General features: G+C 39.3%; 1 pseudogene; it reads left to right on the top strand.

The window, feature by feature from the left end:
• The first annotated feature begins 4,649 nt into the window (after positions 1 to 4,649).
• The window catches only part of LOC112649085 (ATP synthase subunit O, mitochondrial-like), a 78,645-nt pseudogene continuing 60,905 nt past the window's right edge, over positions 4,650 to 22,389 (top strand).

The raw sequence follows: 22,389 nt of genomic DNA, 5'->3' as shown, positions 1-22,389 counted from the left end.
CAATTCCATCTCCAGAAAAATTAAGAAAATAAGTCCATTTTCAATAGCATCAAAAGACAAATATTTAGGAATACACTTAACCAAAGAGGTACAAGACTTACACACTGAAAACTACAAAACACTGTTGAAAGTAGTTAAAGGAAATCTAAAAAATAGATAGACATCTTGTGCTCATGAATCGGAAGATATATTATTAAGATGGCAACACTCACCAAAAGTGATCCACAGATTCTATGAAATCTCCATTAAAGCCCCAGTAGCCTTTTGCTTTTGCAGAAATGTAAAAGCTGATCCCAAAATAACATGAGCAAGGGACCCTAATAGGCAAGATAATCTTTGAAAAAAAAAATAAAGTTGGAGAATTCACACTTTCTGATTTCAAAACTTACTACACAAGGCTACAGGATCAAAGCAGAGTGGTACTAGCATAAAGACAAGCAGATCAATGTGATAGAATTGAGAGTCCATGAATAAACCTATGCATCTATGGTCAATTGATTTCCCACAAGGTGCCCAAACCTTTCAATGAGGAGGCAATAGTCTCCAACGAATTGCTCTGATATAACTGGAGATCCACATGTAAAAAAAAAAAAAAAAAAAAAAAAAGAAGGTAGACTATTACCTCACCCCATATACAAAAATTAGCTCAGTGTTTGTTTTGCTTGTTGTTGCTGCTTGTTTGAAGTCATTGCTTTAGTTACTTCTCTAAATGATTTTTGTAAAGTTTCTAATTTTTTTATCATATATGGCCACTGAAGTCTGTGTTTCATTAGCTCAGTGGTCAGCTAATGTATTGACAGAGTATCTATAAACACCTGAAGCCCCCAAATATTTTTTTACAGAAATTTTAAAAGCTCCCCACTCTTTGAAATTTGCCTCTATGTTGGGACACTCCTGCAATGCATAGACAGGCCCTTTACGACACTGATTTCACCTTTACTTCCTGCTTGTGCAGAGCCCGAGGGTCTAGTGGTGAAAGTTTGGGATCTTCTCTGAAGATTAGGCCTTTTCTGACCATGCCTCCAGTCTTGGGTACATGCTCTTAAAAGCCCTCATTTCTGGGGCATCTGGGTGGCTCAGTCGGTTAAGTACGGGACTCTATCTCGGCACAGGTCCTGAGCTCAGGGTTGCGAGATCGTGTTCTGCATTGGGCTCTGCACTCAGTGTGGAGTCTGCTTGTCCCTCTCTCTCTGCTCCCCACCTCCCTCTCAAGTAAAAATAAATAAATAAATGCATACATACATACATAATTTCTCCTTAAAAAAAAAAGCCCTCCTATCCCCCACATGCCTTCTTTCTCACTCTCTCTTCCCAGCCTTTTTGATCTGTCTCTTGTTTGTCCTGTTAGCCCTTTCCCCAGGCTGCTATGGCCAATTCTTTTGCTTTTAAGTGTTTTTTGGCAAATGCCATCTGGGCAGCTGCCCCAGACCTGGAAACACTCTGTGCTGAGCAAAACAAAGGCAAGCCCTTGTACACCAGTCCTTCAGAAAGCCACCAGACAGATGGAAATGCACAATCATGGTTCTTTGAGAATGAAGTCGGTATTGCTCCCTTGGGTACTTTGCAACCTCTAGGGGTACAGGCTGTTGGGTTCATGGCCACCTCCAATCTGGTATGTGGACAAGGGTAAGCAAATTATTGAAAACATCAGGAAAAATAATTTTTTAAAATAAAACATCAGAAACCTCTCTTGCTGCAAAGCACCTGCTTCTTTCATTAAGCTTTGTACTGGTTGTCGGAAATTTTCAACTGGACTCCAGAGTTCTGTAAAAGTTGACTCTGACAGGTTTTGCCACATCATTGATGGAGGGATGGAGCCCTGGGGTTACTGATTTTACCCTTTTTTGTATAAAGAAAGTTATCATAGCCCAAAAAAGCCATCAATATTCCAAATAAGATGAATTTTATCTCCTTGTCATCTCTCACCCATCCTTGCTGCTCAGCTGTCACCTCCTCCAGGAAGACTTTCCTGACCACTCCACAACTAATACCATAGTTAGTTTTTTTAATTCTTCTTTCTCATCAACTAGACTTAATCTCTTGAGAACAAACACTGTATACTTCCATTTCTGGATCCCTAGCACTTAACACAGTTCCAGGTACATGCCAGTGCTTATAAATGCCAAAGAGAGGGGACAACGGAATCATGAAAGATGGGGAAAGGGAGAGAAAGGAGGAGAAATGGAAACTATTCCATGATTCTTATAATCCTGGTTAAAATTCAGACTAAAACCTATAAGGCAATATCCTTGTCATGCTTTTAATCCAAAGAAAAGTAATTTTTTAAAAGAGACACACACATCCCAAAAGAAAAAAAAATCACCATATCCAAACCAATGCATCTATTTTTAGGGGAAGTGCTCTCATACAATGTTAAACTTCATAACACCTTCAAGCTATTCCTAAATTAATGCAACATTTCATAAATGCCAAGATGTTTTAAAATTATTAAATCTAAGATACTTTTGACCTTCAAGACCTTTATGGAATCAATTTCCATTGTTAAAACAGGAAGGTGATATACAATGACCTATAGAGTGAGATTTTAAAAGTAACCTGAGTTATCATTCTTGATGAAACAATGATAATACGCAAATACCACCACATTTTACTTTGCAGGTGTGCAAGTTTGCAAAGTGTGAATATATGTTTACAAGAGAGCAGAACAATTCAATTGCATAAATTAATCAATCTGAGAAACCACATTAAAAACATAGCTAATTTTTACATGATTTTCAGTAAGTTCATATACTTTCAATTTTAGTATAACCTCTGTCACAAAGGTTTCATAACAACTTTAAATGATAATCATTGATGATAAAGGAAGGAAAATAACATTTTAAAATTCATCATTTTAGTATGTATCTACGCTTGTGGAGATTTAATCTCCCAAGAATCAAAGGTGGTAAATAGAAAAGAGAAAAAGCATATACAGTAAATATAAGCTATATATGCTGAGTACTGAGGAACAGTTTTATACTGCTTTAGGAAAATTTACACCTTTTATTACATTTGCTTTCTTTTCTGGTACTATGCACCCACAGTGACCTCAGCAATATAGCTGCCCAGCAGATGCCAAAAGAAAAAAAAGGAGGCACCTGGGCAGTTAATCTCAGAAATACTAGAGTCACATTCCCTGAATTTTTTTCCCCCACGTGAGCAGAATACACCAGTCGGAAACCATAGTAGATAATCAACACAGTGTGAGCATAGCTGAACACAATGTCACATTGTAAGTAAATATAACTTACAATCGATTTCATCTAACCCATATTGACAACACACATAGTTATTATTGGGCATATGGTAAAATTAGCCATGAAGAGAAAGTGGATCTCATAAATTCATTTTATGCAGACAAACTGGATTTTTGTATTTCCTTTCCCCTTGTTAGTTCTCAAGTATCTGTAAGCAACATCACCACTGAACATTTTCACTGGAGTCATTCACAACTCTAAGTCTTTCCAGCCCCATTTCCGCCACAAACACACTCATACACACAATCTCTTACATCTGCTCACATTCCAGGATGCCCTGGAGAACTTGAGGAAGTGAAATGGAGACTGGGACATTGAGCTTCAGCAGACTGGCAAGTCATGCTTGGATTGCTGCACTTGGCAGGGAGTGCAAGGACGGACGAGTCATTGGCCAAGTGTCTTGGTGTGAAACAAAGAGGAATGGACTATGGTCAATTGATTTTCCACAAGGTGCCAAAACCATTCAATGGGGAGGCAATAGTCTCCAACGGATTGCTCTAATATAACTGGAGATCCACATGTAAAAGAATCCCCTAGGATCTGAGAGTCTGAAAGTTGGGGCAGAAAGTTGGGGCTGAAGCAGAAGGGCAGGAACCAACTGGGTAGCAGATCTGTGAGCAGCTGTTTCTTTCAGGCCAAGCACAAGCTGAGTAGCCCAGAAAAACTGGGGGCACAGTCTTTGAGAAAAATCACTGGGCTAGACTTGGAAGAAACAGAATGATCCTTTTGCCCCAGCCATTCTTAGAAATAGCTTACCAATAGCACCACCTCTGAAATACATTTATATCATTAATATAAATTAATGTATACTATCATGTAAAAGGACTACTGTTCTGGTTTTTTTTGCTGTTGTTGTTGGTTTTGTTTTGGGGGTTTTTTTGTATATTTTTTATTGGAGTTCAATTTGCCAACATATAGCATAACACCCAGTGCTCATCCCATCAAGTGCCCCCTCAATGCCCATCACCCAGTCACCTCAATCCCCCGCCCACCTCCCCTTCCACTACACTTGTTCGTTTCCCAGAGTTAGGAGTCTCTCATTCTCTGTCACCCTCACTGATATTTCCCACTCATTTTCTCTCCTTTCCTCTTTATTCCCTTCCACTATTTTTATATTCCCCAAATGAATGAGACCATATAATGTTTGTCCTTCTCCGATTGACTTATTTCACTGAGCATAATACCCTCCAGTTCCATCCACGGTGAAGCAAATGGTGGGTATTCATCGTTTCTAATGGCTGAGGAATATTCCATTGTATACATAGACCACAGCTTCTTTATCCATTCATCTTTCGATGGACACCGAGGCTCCTTCCACAGTTTTGATCTGATGGCAGGGAGGAGACTTTTGAGGACACTGGGTACCTAAAGGTCAATAGGTGATAGCTAACGATGGAATACACAGGAAGAGGTAAGGTCATATTCTGTTTTTCACAAGTGAGGGCGAGATGGATGAGCCCAACCCCACACCATCTCACAGCCTCTTTTGAAATGCCACTTAAGGTATCCATTTTCCACAACCTTTGTTAGTCTTGCTCAAGTGAACTACATTTTGCTATTAGAAAGGAATGGGGGGACGCCTGGGTGGCTCAGCAGTAGAGCATCTGCCTTCAGCTCAGGTTGTGATCCCGGGATCCGGGATTGAATCCCACATCGGGCTCCCCATGGGAAACCTGTTTCTCCTTCTGCCTGTGTCTCTGCATCTCTGTGTGTGTGTGTCTCTCATGAATAAATAAATCTTAAAAAAAAAAAAAGAATGGGCAACAAGGAGAGCTAGTAGGACTTTTTCCAAATCTTCCTAATTTGAAAAGGACAGGCCCATAAAGAGATTGATAGAAGAAATAAGTTATCCTTCCAGACTTGCCTCAAGTCTGAGAAGAGAGGGTGGTGACTTCTTCACAAACTCTGCCAATGCCTGGATTCCACACCCCACTGCTGTCCTGTTTTCCACGAGGTAGTGGCAAGGAAGACAACTGACCACTTTCTGGAGGTGTCACCCCATTCTCTGGAAATTTGGGACTAGAGTTTAGAAGAACTCAGATCATACAGTGCTTTGTGCCAGGTGACAGCACTCATTACCCACTAACCTAATAAGCACAAACTCACACAAACTCTGCAGGGGAGATGGACCCCATACCCATCAGAGCAGCTGTAAAGGCCACATTTCTGCCCAGTTCTCTCTGCCCAAGTGCACACTCAGCACTGAGCCCTCACCAGAGATGTGAAGGAGAGGAAGAAAATTTCCTCTGTCCAGGATTCTTTTGGCTGGCTGAAGAATTAAATCGATATGCAACAGTTACAGGGGAAAGAAAAAACCCAAAGTTTCATTACCTGCACATGGAGACCCAATAATGAAATTGAGACCCAAGGAATTGAGACCCAAAGAAATGACCAAGGCAGGCAGGTTTTATACATTTTAGACAAAGAGACAATAAATTTGTGAGGAATTGACAGGACAAAGAAAACTTGTGTTTGGGAGCTTCAATTAGTAATGAATTTTAAGCAAAATTTGGGCTAAGGTAATAAATTAGTAAAAAGTAACAAGGTTTGTTTATACAGACGTCTTGGCTCTAGATTCCCCCTCTGTGGTGATAAAAATGTCTCTCTACCTCCTGGTACAGGGAGGGGGGGACCTTTCACATGAGAGATTTATGTCCTGCTTTCAGGGAGACAGAGGAGGTCCTGAGTGTTTCTTGCATAGGCTCTTTTTAAAGTAAACTTAATTCAAAATAATCATTATGTCATTGTAGTACATTTGGGGGCAGCCTGCCCTGGGCCCCTATGGATGCTTCTGCTCTGAAACACCACATGTCATCTCTCTCTGGAATGCACCTGTTTCCAATGCTGTTGATACTTTTCTTGATGGTCACTCATAGTAACAGCTATGATTTAAGGAGTGCTTACATGGTGACTATGCAAAAAAAATGTATGTATCACCTCATTTAATCCTCAAAATAACTCCATGAATTATAGGTACAATTATTATCTCCTTTTACAAATAAAGAAATTGGGGCTCATAAAGGTTAAGTAATTTGTCCAAGCTCACACAGCTGGGAAGTGGTAGATTTAAAATTTTTATCAACACTTTGCACACTTGCTTTAGATCCTTTTAAGAAATTTAATGTTAGTGATACAACTAAAGCTCCCCTATATCACCTTTTCTCCCTCTTTTGCCTCCTCCTTCTCTTTCCAAGTTTGTGTATATACTCCTGTGTATGCTTTTATGAATATATATTTATTCATAAACAAGATAGTATTATCTGCAGTAAATAGTATCAACTTTTTTCAAACTTGCATTTTCCACTTTCCATGATGTTTTCTATATCTTTCCATGTTAATAACTATAAACTAGTTCATCCATTTTAATAGTTTAAGAGTCTGCTGGTATTTATCTGTATGTGCTTTGAAGTAGAATTTTCCCCATGCATGCACCTCCAGCATTATTATATATTGCTAAATTGTTCTCTAGAATGGTCTTATTTACCAGTTTACATTTCAGTCTTATTACAAGTACAGAATTCCTGCATTCCAGAATTTACTGAACAGAGTCATCTTAAAAATAATAGCATAGTTGAAATAATCAATGCTTAAGAGATAGGACAAGATAGCATTCCCAAGCCTAAATATCCTACAAAATCACCCAATAGACTTATAAAATACATATTTCCAGGACTGGCCCCAGACCAAATGCTCTCTAGGTGATCCTGATGAGGTTGATCTGTGAACAAGCATTTGTAGACCACTGGTCTCAGCTACATTCTGACCATATATTATTCCAGATTCTTTTCATCTTTAACCTACACGTTAGACTATTAGAAAGCAACACACATGGCTGCACTGGCTGCTCCTCCTTGTACATTACCATAAAATATAGGTTTGGCTTTTATAAGGTATATCATAGAAGAACTGTATAAGATTGGGCTGGCTCAGTCAGAGGAACATGAGGCTCTTGATCTTAGGTCATGAGTTTGAGCCCCATGTTGGGTGTAGAGATTACTTAAATAAATAAATAAACTTAAAAAAAAGAACTGGGAGGAAGGAGGGTTGAAATTATGTAATTCTGTTTTATTCTGCTATATTCTGTGCTAAGATCTGTAACTAAATTAAGAAAAAAAATAGTCTTGTTTTAGTTACCCCAAATTTACCAACAGCAACCAGACAAGGAAAGGGGAACAACCTTACACTGTAACCTTTCAAAAGAAAGAACCAAAGAAAAAGAATTCTGGTGCTCCCAAACCTACCTCCCTTCCTATACCTAATACTGAAGAAAGGAGGAGTGTTTACAAAAACCTTACAGCTTCCACAAATTTTCTTCAATTTGTAAAGACAAGGCCTAAAAGGGTGAGTAGGAATAAAATTGCTTAATTTTTCTTGAATCACTTTTAATAAGTCATATTTTTCTAAGAATTTTCCAACTTGATCAAAGGTGCCTATTTGGGTATTTATAATATATCTCTTTAATGGTTGCAGCATATGTATGATGTATAATTTTTCATTTCTAACATGAATTATTTAGATCTTTTCTTTTTTTCTTGATCAGTCTTGCTAGAGATTTGTGTTTTATCAGTCTTTTTGAAGGAGCAACTTTGATGTTGTTGGTCCACTTTTGTATTACTATTTTTATTCTATTTCAATAACTTATGTTCTTATTGACAATGTTAAACATCTGAACCCTGTACTCTCTCTCTCACTTGTGGACCACTCTGCCTCATGTATGCCAAGAGTAGACCCACCTCTACCCTTCCTCAATGCCTCAGAAAAGATTCATTTCCATCCTTCCTCATGACTCCCATAAGATTTACCCACATTTCCCTTGTTTACTTGACTCTACAAAACCCCAGACCCTCTTCCTTTTCTTAGAGACATTCCTCATTAAGGGACACTCACCTGATTGCAATAGCATGAATAAAATTATCTCTTAATTGTCCAACATATTTTGTCTCTCACATCAGCTTTATTGTTTTCTTCCTTTTACAATATTTAGACTATTTTTTAATTTTTTAAGAATTTTTAAAAGATTTTATATATTTATTCATGACAGACACAGAGAAGAGGCAGAGACATAGGCAGAGGGAGAAGCAGGTTCCATGCAGGGAGCCCGATGTGGGACTTAATCCCAGGACTCCAGGATCACACCCTGAGCTGAAGGCAGACACTTTCACTGAGCCACCCAGGGGTTCCTGGACAATTTTTTTAATGTAATGAGCCTAACTCTTTAAATTTCAATCTTTCTTCTTAATATAGACATTTGAGACTAACTTTCCTTCCAAAAAAAAAAAGACTAACTTTCCTTCCAGGTACCACTTTAGCTGCATCTCATAAGTTTTGATATGATTATATATGGAGAGATAGAGTTGTATATATACACAGTTGTATATTAAAACATATATATATATCAGAGTTATATATATGTATCAGCTATATATAGTAGCTGTGAAGTTCAAAGTATCTCCTAACTTCCATTATGATATCTTCTTTGATCCAAGGATTATTCCAAAATCTAACTCTTAATTGCCCAAATATGGGGATTTTCTAGATGTATTTTTATTATTGATATCTAATCTAGTTGCATCAAGATTGGAAACTACATTCTTTATGATTTCAATTATTTGAAATGTGTTAGGAGTATCATTATGGCCCAGCTCATGATGATATCTGATAAATGTTTCCTGTATACTTGAAAACAATTTTTTCTGCAGTTTTTGATATAGTACTATAGATATTTCATTTGCTGAAATTTGTTCACTGTACAATTTGAAAAAAAATAGATAACATTAGATTATAACTCAGAGAATAAAATAAATACACATGAGTACATACTGATATGAATAAATGAATAAATATATAAATGGGGGAGAAGGAACAAATCTCACATGCAAAAGATTTTGAAATAAATTATGTAAATATTCCACTCTAAAGGAAGGGGAGCATAAGTCCCCACTTCTTGAGTGTGGACTTTGACTTAATGGCTCAATTCCAAAGAATAGAGTGTAGAAAGGGGAAAATAGTACCTTGACAGTGAAAAAACCTGGCAGACACTATCTAACCCAAGCAATTAGAATTAACATCACCAGAGGAAAGTCATATTGAAATCACATAACCTTTAGTATGATGCAATGAGATGGGTACTTCACTTCTATGGAATTCTTTCCAAAAACGCAGAACCTCAGGGAAATTGAGATTTCAATCATGAGAAAACATCACATCAAAAAAATCCAAACTGAGGGATATTCTACAAAATACCTGGCCATTTAAAATTAGCAAGGTCATGAAATACAAAGGAAGACTGACAAATTGTGACATTTTGAAGGAAACTAAGGAGACATGACAAATGAAGGTGTTATTCTGGATTGGATACTGCAAACAAAAAAGAACATTCGCGGAAAACTTGGTGAAATGTGTTTAAGTTCTGTACATTAATTAACAGTCAATGTACCAATGTTAATTTCTAAGTTCTTACAAATGTACTAGTTAGTTAAGATGTTCATATTTGGGGTACCTTGGTGAGGAGGACATGAGAACTCTCTATCCTATCTTTGCAACTTTTTTATATAAAGTGATTCCAGAATTAAAATTTACTAAAAACACATTTATTCTTTTTTGTCTAAATTATATTTATGCATATACATACACATGGACAGAGAGACAGAGTTTTTGTTCTGCCTATATTGTCAATTATTGAGAGAAGTATGTTGAAATCTACCACTATGATTGTGGGTTTGGTTCTCCTTATAGTACTCTCAATATTTGCTTTTAAATTATGAGGCTGTGTTATTGTGAACATAAACATTTTTAATTGTTATATCTCTTGGTGAATTGAAACATTTATTTGTAAGAAGTTTCCCTTTTTATCTCTAGTAATTATTTTTACCTTAAATTCTATATTGTCTATTAATAATAGTTAGCTTCCATGCTCTTTACCATTTTTCCCTTCATTTTTTTTAAAGATTTACTTATTTACCCATGAGAGAGAGAGAGGCAGAGACATAGACAGAGGGAAAAGCAGGCTCCTCGCAGGGAGCCTGATGTGGGACTCGATCCCGGATCCTGGGATCAGGCCCTGAGCCGAAGGCAGACACTCAACCGCTGAGCCACTCAGGTGTCTCTTCCCTTTATTTTAAAAAATTGTTTAACTCAATTAATTAACATATAATGTATTATTGGTTTCAGAGGTAGAGGTCAGCAATTCATCAGTCTTATATAATACCCAGTGCTCGTTACATCACATATCATCCTCCTTAATGTTCATCACCCAGTTATGCTGTCCCTCACCCCCTTCTCTCCAGCGACCCTCAGCTTATTTCCTATGATTAAGAGTCTCTTATGGTTTGTCTCCCTCTCTGATTTTGTCTTGTTTTATTTTTTCCTCTCTTCCCCTATGATCCTCTGTTCTGTTTCTTAAATTCCACATGAGTGGAATCATAAAATTGTCTTTCTCTGATTGACTTATTTTGCTTAGCATAATATCCTCTGGTTCCATCCACATCATTGCAAATGGCAAGATTTCTTTTTTTTTTTTTTTTTGATGGCTGGTAGTAGTACATTGTATATCTATACCATGTCTTCTTTATCCATTCATCTGTTGAAAGACATCTGGATTCTTTCCATATTTTGGCCATTCTGGACATTCCTGCTATAAACATTGGGATGCAAGTGCCCCTTTGGATCACTACATTTGTAACTTTGGGGTAAGTACCTAATAGTGCAATTGTTGGGTCATAAAGTAACTCTATTTTCAATTTTTTGAGGACCCTCCATACTGTTTTCTAGAGTGGCTGTACCAGCTTGCATTCCCACCAATAGCGTACGAGGGTTTCCTTTTCTCCGCATCCTCTCCAACATCCGTCATTTCCTGATTTGTTAATTTTAGCCATTCTGACTGGTGTGAGGTAGTATCTCATTGTGGTTTTGATTTGCATTTCCCTGATGCAAAGTGATATTGAGCATTTTTTCCCATGTCTGTTAGCTATTTCTATGTCTTCTTTGGAGAAATGTCTGTTCATGTCTTCTGTCCATTTCTTGATTGGATTATTCTTTGGGTGTTGAGTTTGATGAGTTCTTTATAGCTTTTGGATACTAGCCCTTTATCTGATGTGTCATTGCAAACATCTTCCATTCTTTAGGTTGCCTTTTGGTTTTGTCGACTGTTTCCTTTGCTGTGCAAAAGCTTTTTATCTTGATGAAGACCCAATAGTTCATTTTTGCCTTTGGAGACATGTCTAGCAAGAACTTGCTGTGGCCACGGTCAAAGAGGTTACTGCCTGTGTTCTCCTCTAGGATTTTGATGGATTCCTATCTCACATTTAGGTATTTCATCCATTTTGAATTTATTTTTGTGTATGCTGTAAGGAAGTGGTCTAGTTTCATTCTTCTGAATGTTTCTGTCCAGTATTCCCAGCACCATTTGTTGAAGAGACTGTCTTTTTTCCATTGGATATTCTTTCCTGCTGTCAAAGATTAGTTGACCATAGAGTTGAGGGTCCATTTCTGGGTTCTCTATTCTGTTCCATTGATCTATGTGTCTGTTTTTGTGCCAATACCCTACTGTCTTGATGATTACAGCTTTGTAATACAACTTGAAGTCTGGACTTGTGATACCTCCACCTTTGGTTTTCTTTTTCAACATTACTTTAGCTATTTGGAGTCTTTTCTGGTTTCACGCAAATGTTAGGGTTATTTGTTCCAGCTCTGTAAAAAATGCTGGTGGCATTTTGATAGGGATTACATTGAATGTGTAGATTGCTCTGGATAGCATACACATTTTAACAATATTTGTTCTTCCATTTCATTAGCATGGCATGTTTTTCCATTTCTTGGTGTCTTCCTCAATTTTTTTCATAAGTGTCCTATACTTTTCTGGTGCAGCCACTCTGGAATCAGTATGGTGGTTCCTCAAAAAGTTAAAAACAGGGATCCCTGGGTGGCTCAGCGGTTTGGCGTCTGCCTTTGGCCCAGGGCATGATCCTGGAGTCCCGGGATCGAGTCCCGCATCGGGCTCCCTGCATGGAGCCTGCTTCTCCCTCTGCCTGTGTCTCTGCCTCCGCCTCTGTCTCTCTCTGTGTCTATCATAAATAAATAAATCTTAAAAGAAAAAGAGACATACCTATTTTAAAAAAGTTAAAAACAGGACTATCCTATGACCCAGCAATTGAACTACTAGGTATTTATACAAAATATACAAAAATAGTGATCCAAAGGGGCACATGCTCTCCAGTGTTTATAGCAGCAACGTCCACAATAGCCAAAATATGGAAAGAGCCCAGATGTCCATCAACAGATGAATGGATAACAAAGATGAGATATATATATATTGTTGAATAATATATATATATTAAAAGAACAATCTACTGATTGGAGAAAGCATGATTGGAGGCACTTCAGTGGTTCAGTCAGTTAAGTGTCCAGCCCCTGGTTTCAGTTCAGGTCATGCTGTCATGGTGCTGAGATCAAGCCCCATGTCAGGCTCCATGCTTAGTGGGGAGTCAGCTTAAAGATTCTCTCCTTCTTCCTCTACTCCATGTGTCTCTCTCTCTCAAATAAATAAATTAATCTTTAAACAAATAGTTGAATTTCATACACATAATGCTGAACAAAAGAAGCCAGAGTACTTTCCTATAAATGATTCCATTTACATGAAGTTCAAGACAAGCAATGTTCTTATGGTAATGTGGTGAAAATTTGCAGCTCCTACCATCAGGAGGTAGAGTTTATTTCTCCACCCATGGAATCTGGGATGGCCTTGTGACTTGTTTTGACCCAAAGAATATAGTGGAGGTAACATTATACAGTTTCTGAGCAATTTGCTGTTGCCTTCTGACTGCCCTGAGATGTCCATGAAAAGCAGCCCAGTCTAACCTCTTAGAGGGTTAAATACCCATATGGAGAGAGAGGGGCCCAGCTGACAGCCAGCACCAAGCACAAGACATGTGTATGAAACCATTTTGGAGTATCCAGCCCTCGTCAAGCTGCCAAATGACTGCAATCACATGAGTGACCACAGGTGAGACAAGCAGAATTGCCCAGCTGAGCTCAGCCTAAATTCCTGACCCACAAAATTATGAGCAAATAAAATGGTTGTTAAGGTGCTAAATTTTAGAGTGGTTTGCAATAGAAAAAAACTGATACAGTGTTTGAAGTCAGATTACTGGTTATCTTTGGTGGGTGGGTATTGACAGAAAGAGCATATGACAGCCTTCATCACATCCACCAAAAAAGTCCTAATCCTTGGAACCTAATATGGAATGTGATAGGTCACCTGGAAAGGGACAATTAATGTTGCAGATGAAATTAACATTACTAATCAGCAAACAGGGAGATTATCCTGGACTATCCAGGTGGGCCCCACATCCTTATGAGTGGAAGTGGGAGGCAAAAGATTAGAGTCAGTGGGAAAGGTGACTACAGAGGTATGATCAGAAAAATGCAATATCTCTGGCATTGAAGATGGACAAAGGGAACCACAAGGTAAGGAAGGCAGGCAACCTCTAGAAGCTGGGAAAGGCAAGGAAATAGATTCTCCCCTACAGGGTTCAGAAGAAACAAGCCCTGCCAATACCTTGATTTTAGCCCTGTGAGAGCCATTTCAAACTTCTGATAACAAATTTGTGTTGTTTTAAGCCACTAAATTCGTGGCAATTTGTAACAGTAGCCATAGAAAGTAAAGAAGCTAATCTGAATCTCCTTACAGCTCTTAGGGACCAGCAATTTCATTTCACAGCCAATGACTTCCTCAGGTGGTAAGACAGTCCTAGTCCCTGCACGCTCATTCTACACTGGCTGCTACAAGCTCATTGTTAGTCCTGCCACCATCGCATTCATTCTTCTCCATTCAGCACCAGGGCCAGAGCACCAGACCAGCCTCTCTTTAAATTGTTGCTAACTTTATTTCATGAGTCCAATTACCTTTCCTGGCATTAGGCCTTGAAGAGGGCCACTCTTCTCTACCTTGATAGATCCTCCTAACTCTAAATCTCAGGACAGAGGGGTTGGTCGTGTAAGTGTATTCCATCCTTGGACTTCTGCTCCAGACTTCTGTACATCTGTCATGAACATCTTCATAACTGACATGGCCACTTGAAGACCTGCTGCAGGATACCTTTCTGACTGCCTGCATGGAGAGTGACTGACACATCATTTCTCTGAAGAGGAAAAAATATAATTATCTCAGAACACCCTACTACATATAGAACACTAGTGCCTGGGGATATTAATAAGTGTTACAAGAAAGAGGAGCTATATAGCCAAGGATCTTTGTCAAACTGAGTTTAAAAAATTAAATTTTTTCTGAGGGATTTCTTAACTCACTTAATGTGCTAAAGGACATTACAACTCTCCAAGGTGGGGGCTGAAGAAAAGGTAAAGTATACAGTACTTCACAAACCTATTTGACAAGGGACCTCTTTTCTCCTAGGGATCTTGCAGGACTAATTTTCCACAGAAAGTTTTGGAAGCTGTTCTCCTAAACCAATGAATCCCATACCAAGCTGAACCTTAAGTTTATCTCCTTTTCCATTGAAACATAACCATACAAGCAAGCACACACCTAGGTGACAAGACTTCCTTTGTCTAATTCTTCCCTTCCTCTGCTCACATACATGTTCTATACAGAAGGACAGGAACCTAGGGAGTACTATTCAAATCCATGCTCATGAGGAGGGATGATGATGATGGTGATGACGATGATGATAGCTAACATTTATCAAACACTTGCTCTGTGCCAATAAGCACTGTTCTAAGCACTTGTCACATATCATTTTATTAAATACAATGGCTACTTTAAAGAATATCTGGCATTTGTAATGCAAGGATTCTCAATTTATAGTTGATAAATCTCAGTGGACACAGCTGATGGTAAACTTGGCATTTTTTGTCCCAGGCTAGCAGCATTTACAGTGGCACATATCCACCCAAGCACCCAAGGGATTAAAGAATTCCTTTTATACACATAACAAACAAACCAAAAAAAAAAAAAAAAACCACCTTTCTAAACCAACAGTGAACAATTGACAGCTTGAATGTAAATCTGTTGGGGATGAAGTTGAAACACCTGGCACTTTTTCCATTCAAATATACATCAGCAAGTGACTGATGATACTGCTGTTCAAGAAAACTGAGATTTGTTCTAGAAGCTAGGAACTGACTGCTCGAGTGAGCTCTAAAGCAAATGCTGGGGGAAGTATGCTCTCAGCCTTTGAAGTTATTCTCAGGTCATAAAATATTTCTGTAAACACATGTAGAGGATCTTCAAGTAATGGAACACTGAACAAAAAAAGGGGAGTTCACTAAGTTTTTTATCTCTTAGCTTAAAAAGTAATAATAAAAGCCAATATGATTGCTCTCACTCCCACATAAATTGCTTCAGAAACCAAATTTCTTCAGGCCTCTTTAGCTTGTGGATACTAGAGGTCCTATTAAACATAATCACCAAACTTTGCTGGTTCTTCCATTCAGTGCACCCAACACCCCAGTTTCTTTGGTTTAAGGGCCCTCCAGAGTGTTTCTAGATGTGCCTGAGGAGTAAGCATCATCTATTAGCACCAACAACTCTAACCAGCTGTCTAATCAGCTACCAAGTGTTTTCTGTTCTCTTGTTTCCACCTCCCCTGCTCACCCTCTCTGCTGGGCATCATGGCATCAGCCAGGCACCACTGTCCTCCACCAGGTATCTTCTGCCATTTCTTACTGAAAGAGGACTTCAACTACCTCTATTTTGACCTTAAACTTTCTAATCGATTAAGTTCATTCCAGCTTATCTCTTAACTCAAGCAAAAGACCCTGCAGAAAAGCATCTCATAATAGGAACTAAAATTGCTCCCTCAAGCAATAAGGATGGCCCTGAGCGAGCAAGACCCTGAGTGACTGATCCCAAGACAATGATCGACCTGACGTTTCCTGCCCCCCTGCACGTATCCATCAATCTTTGTCCCACATTTTCTTTATGTAAACCTGGAGGGATTTTCATCGCTTTGGAGACAGTCTTTGAGACTTTAGTCCACTGCCTTCCTGGTGGTGGCCTCTCTGAAATAAATCCCTTTCTTGTTTCACCACCATTCATTTCTCTCTGCCTTTGGATTTTGGAATGGCTGGGCCTGGTTTATTTAGGACTCCCAGAGCCAGGTGCTCTTGTACCCCTCAGCCCCAATTACACTACCAGGCTCCTTGATGTCTCACTAAAGCTGAAGCACCGGAATCTAGAAATGTCACCTCTATAGGATGTTCTGAGGACAAATGGAGAAGGAGGCTGCTTTTGCTCTATAATCTTTTTTAGTGGAAGGAGGAAGAGTGGGTAGTATAAGTGAACTAAATCTTCATTATTCTTTTTTTAAAGATTTTATTTATTTATTCATGAAAGACAGAGAGAGACAGAGAGAGAGGCAGAGACACAGGTAGGCTTCCCGCAAGGAGCCCAATGTGGGACTCGATCCCAGATCCCAGGATCACACCCTGAGCTGAAGACAGACACTCAACCGCTGAGCCACCCAGGCATCCCAAAGCTTCTTTATTCTTATTGGAAGCATGCAGATATCACTTTCATCATAGACTCCTGAATGGGAGCAGATTTTGCCACTCCAAAATATGCCTCTTTGGCATAAGGATTATTTTCTCCTGGTTATTTTTAAGAAACAGCAGACACAGGAAAAGCTGGGCAAATGGAGTAGAAGTTACCCTTTTGTGAGGGAAATTTACATTTATAAAGGAAATCATTCTTTGTAAGAATATCTCCTTCTGTACCAAGAAGAGGAGAGTTACTTAATCTCTAGAAACTCTTAACAGTGGAGAAGGCAAGGAGTTAAATTGGCATAACAACCACACTCTCATTTACTGTGATTTTCCTGGTAACCTCCCAAAACTGGTCTCCTCAACAACCCCAAAATCTACTTTTGTCTTTAGCTGGTGATGGTATTTAAAATGTTGGCTTGGGGGGATCCCTGGGTGGCCCAGTGGTTTAGCGCCAGCCTTTGGCCCAGGGCATGGTCGTTGGGTCCCGGGATCGAGTCCCATGTCAGGCTCCCTGCATGAAGCCTGCTTCTCCCTCTGCCCGTGTCTCTGCCTCTCTTTCTCTCTCTCTCTCTCTCTCTCTCTCTCTCTCTCTCTCTCTGCATCTCTCATGAATAAATAAATAAAATCTTTACAAAAATAAAAAATAAAAATAAAATGTTGGCTTGGGCCATTTTGGGGAGTTATTCAATATACCTGAGTATGTACCATGTACACAAGAGGTACATATATTATTAAGCTTATGTTTGTTTTTCTCCTGTTAATCTGTCTTTTATTACAGTGTTGTGTTAGCCAGGAACCTAGAAAGGTTCTTTTTCTACCCCTGCACTGCTCAGTCTCACGTGTAAATGGACAGGAACACAAATTTGGGTGATTTTTCCTTAAACAGGAGTTCCTGACCTTTCTGTGTGCCATGCACACCTTTGGTGGTCTATTGAACTCCATGAATTCTTTCTCAGAATAATATTCTTAAATGTATCAAATAAAATACATCAGATTACAAAGGAAACCAATTACATTGAAATTGTTATAAAACTATTTTAACACAAATTTTATATGGTAATGCAGCTTTTTATTAACACATTAAATAGATGATCTAGCAGCAAGTATAACAGCACAATAATTCAAAATAGTGCATGAGTAAATAATATTTTGAGACATCTGAATAAAATTGCAATGTGATATAAAAACATCTGTGATTCCTATCCATGACAGAGTCACAGATACTGCTACTACCATGGTGGTTTGTTGTCTATGCTCATAATTAGGAGAAATGTTAAATTTCAAAGATGTAACTGTTTTCCTTTCCAAGTTCACAGACCCTGTGAATTCTATTCCTGAACCCCAGGTTAAGAATCATAGCCTTGGGGTACCTGGCTTCTTCAGTCAGTAGAACATGCCACTCTTGATCTCAGGGTCGTGAGTTCAGGCCCCACATTGGGCATAAAACTTACTACAAGAAAAAAAAATCACTGCCTTAGAGTAAGTTCTCTTCAAGGAGTCTGAAGGGAAGGAAAAATTCTTCTGTACCCTCAAGGTCTTCCAACCAGAATAAGAATTCAATTAACATGAGACAGATTAACAGGAGAAAAAAAACCCAAAGTTTTATTACATGTGTACAGAGATCCAAATATGAAACTGAGACCTAAAGAAATGACCAAGGCAGACAGTTTTTATCCTTTCTAGATGAAGTAATCATACATCTGTGAGGATTTGACAGGACAAAGAAAACTATGGAAGCTTCAATTAGTAAGGACTTCTAAATAGAATCTGGGCTGGGGTAGTAAATTAGTAAAAAGCAACTAGGGTTCTTTATATAGCCTCCTAGGCTCTAAATTTCCCATTTCTGGTGATAAGGATGTCTCTACCTCCTGGTATAGGAAGGGTACCTTTCACATGAGAGATTTATTTCCTGCTTTCAGGGGGACAGAGGAGGGTCTGTGTGTCCTTCTTGCACAGGTTGTCTGTTAATGTTGCCAGGTGAACTGGGGATTCCCTGGGACCTCTCGACACAGCCCATCTCAAAGATGTTGCTGAAGGTTCTTGGTTTTGTCATGAGAAAGAATTCAAGGATGGATATAACACAATGGATGAGCAACACAAGTGGGAAAGTTTGTTAAAGCAAAAGTACACTCTTGAGATGTGAAAGTTGGTGAACTCGAGAGAGGAGTGAGCCCTGGGGTTTGGGTTTCTATGTCTTATTGATAGTTGTTAACTAGAAGGTGGAATATTCATTACTCGGGGCATGGATTTCTTGGAAGCAAGGTTTCACACCTTTTCTTCCTTATTTGGTCAGGGATTTCCTGTCAGGGTACCTGCCATCTTGGGCCTGTCTGGTTTGATCTGGCTTCTTACAGTGTGCTGCCAGGACAGGCCTTTGACTTTCGCAATAGCTGGCCATGACTTCATCTTTGCTGGCCTCCAGGTATCCTGTTAGAACCTAACTAACTGCCTCTAACATTAAGTAATTTTTATTTAAAATAATCAATATGCCAAAGTGGTCCATCTGGGGCTGCCTGTCTTGGCCCCTACAAGTCCTTGCAGGGCCCCATACTAAAAGACTTATAGCTACCCATCCCTGCAGCTCATTGCATAAGCCCAGACAAATTCAGATCCCAGCCAGGACTCAAGCTGGGAACCTACTCTATGTAGACAAAATGTTTTTTAAAATAGATGAGTCTAGGGGCAGCCCCGGTGGCACAGTGGTTTGGCGCCGCCTGCAGCCCAGGGTGTGATCTTGGAGACCTGGTATCGAGTCCCACATCGGGCTCCTTGCATGGAGCCTGCTTCTCCCTCTGCCTGTGTCTCTCATGAATGAATAAATAAATAAAATCTTTAAAAAAAATAAAATAGATGAGTCTATTATTAAGATATTTCTAGATAATCAAGAGATCTTATTGACTCAATTTTAACTTGGCATTGCTTCCCAGGCCCCACAATCCCCACCAATCCACCTACCACACTGTGACAAGAGTGATCTTTTAAAATGCAAATATGATCCTGTGACTCTCCTGCTTAAAATACCAGGCTCTTCTGGCCCTGTCACTTTAAAAAAAAAAAAAGGCATTTCATAAGCAGATTCCTAAATGTTACCCTATCTCCCTCCCTTATCCAGCTGTGATTTATACTACAGTGATTCAGAATCACTGAACTACATGTACTTACCCATATATACCTACATTTGTACACACTATTCCCTTTTCCTGGAATGTCCTCTCACCACACCCTTACCTGGCAAATTCCTTCTTGGTTTTTAAAATCCAGTTCAAGCACTAACTCCACTGAGAAAAGGTGTCAGGCCTTTCCTGGCCTCCCTGGGAAGAGTTTATTGCTTTCTCCTATGTGGTACCACTCACTGAACCTTGACTATACATATAGTGTGGCACTTATATAAACTAGTTTATTGAATGAGCTAGACACAGTAGGGTGTAAGCAGAAAGCAATATAATTCTTTCACACCACTGCTTCACACCACAAGCTCTGTGGAATCATTTTTCCCCACCCCTGCATGAAATTTCAGACAGAGCTCATACCTTTTTCAGTCACTCTCAGATATTAAAAAATAGTTTTGTTTTTTAGGCATTAAAAATTCCAGTCCAGTCTGATATATCACAGCTTTAATCCATCACTTATTTCCAAGTTTCTCTCCTTTCTCAGTTCCACCAGGAAACTTGTAGTGGGGAAAGGATAGCGAGCATGGGTGGCTTTCCCCCTCATCCATTTTCTCTTCTATCCTTTCTCCACCAATCACTGTGCTGCTTCAATCCCTGCCTCTAGGGTTGGAGAACAGGGAAGGACTATAAGGAAGAGCCAAAACAAGCTTTCCGTTACTGGTTCTGTTTTCACCTGGCATTGGAGAGTGCCACAGATGTCCAAAGCTGTTATTTTCTCTGGACAGTTACTTGGAACTCCCCTGTCACTGAGGTTCTCTCACCTGCAGTTCCCTTGATGTGAGTAACATCTACTCTGGCTGGCCTCTTTCAACACCTCTGTCCCTGGTTTCTATCAGTCCCTTCTGTTGGGGTCATTTCATACCTCTGAGTAACCTTCCTAGAGGATATCCCTTATAACATGACCCAACTCTAAATTCCTACCATGCTGACTCTTTATGGCCCCTGGGAAACAGACAGCTTTGCCCATATGTTGGAGAAGTACAGCTTCCTGCATACGCAGTACTCTCTTTCCTCTGTTGTCACAGGCTGATTTAGCCATAACCTCTCTCTTAAGACTTTGTTTTCAGATGTAAGTCAGTTGCCAATTCATGCAAATGTCAGTCTCCAGGAGATACACATCAAGCCTTTAGTGGTTCTCTTGTAGCTTCATTTTCACTTAAGGGAGTGGGAAGTGTCTCCTTCACGCTCCCAAGAGCAGAAGAAACTCCAAGGCATTCTCACAACTCTCTTCAAAACCATCCTCTCTACCACCTTCCTCCCAATCAATATCCTAGCTTCTCTTTACATGTCTTTGGAGTAAGTAATACCCTAAGGGGTGACATCATATTTTGGAAGTTGTCCTTTAGCAAATTCTATAAAGATGGTATATCACCTCTCTTTAGAAAATGTGACTCCCTTGTTTTCAGCTTTGAATTCTTATCTAAAACTGAAACAGGAAAAGTCCTATTTTAATATCTATTGCATAAGACTGCATCCACTACTACACTATGAGTTTCTTGACACCAGGAAATAAGTTTCATTCATTTTTCCACCATTAGCACCTAGCATAGTACCTGGGACAGGAAAGGTGTTCAAAACTATTTGTTGACTCTGGTTCAAGATGTTAGACAAGGTACATCCTCACAATCCCTCCTAGAGTCCATTAAAATAAAAGCACAGCAGTATATAAAGGAATAAACCTCTAACAGGAAAAAGAATGAGATAAAGGTGAAGATATTGCCAATAAGAGATCCCAACACATTTCTGGGAGAAGAAAAGTGGATGTGAGTAAGTTGGCAGGTGAAACAGACGGATAAAACCACAGTCTAGAATATGTTATGAGGAAGCTACGGAGGAAATGGAAGCCAGCCTGCCAGGCAGAACCCTGGAGATACTCTGGGCTCTGAGTCAGCAAGTACAGAAGGGAGCAAAAATGAGAGGTGGGGATTTAAACTGGGGAATTAATTGAATATTTGTAAGACAAAACAGCTGCATCAGTCTCCACCACTATCTTCCTCCCCAAATCCTTTGCCCAGAGTAGTAGTTACTAGCATTTGTCAATAAGCAAAAAAACATTTTTTTTAAATTAGAGGGTTTTTAGGGGCACCTGGGTGGCTCAGTCGGTTAATCATCTGCCTTCAGTTCAGGTCATGATCCCAGGGCTTCAGTTCAGCCTGATCCCACATCAGGCTCCCTGCTCAGTAGGGAGTCTACTTCTCCCTCTGCCTCCACCTCTCCACCCGGCTTGTGTGCTCTCTCTCTTTCTCTCAAATAAATAAATAAAATCTTTTTTAAAAATGTGTAGAAGGTACACACACACTCTCTCTTGCTCAGTCTCTCAAATGAATCAATAAAAATCTTTAAAAAATAAAATAGAGGGCTTTTAACTGAAAAAAAAATTGAATGCCATGGAAAGAGTTAAGACTTTTAGTTTGGATATTGGCTTCTCAAAGAAATATCCTTTCTCACTGGGCATTTAGAGG

This window comes from Canis lupus, chromosome X (assembly GCF_003254725.2).
Source record: "Canis lupus dingo isolate Sandy chromosome X, ASM325472v2, whole genome shotgun sequence".
In the NCBI taxonomy this organism is placed as follows: Eukaryota; Metazoa; Chordata; class Mammalia; order Carnivora; family Canidae; genus Canis; species Canis lupus.
Note: the sequence above shows the minus strand (reverse complement) of the source record. Positions and strands in the feature narration are given on the sequence as shown.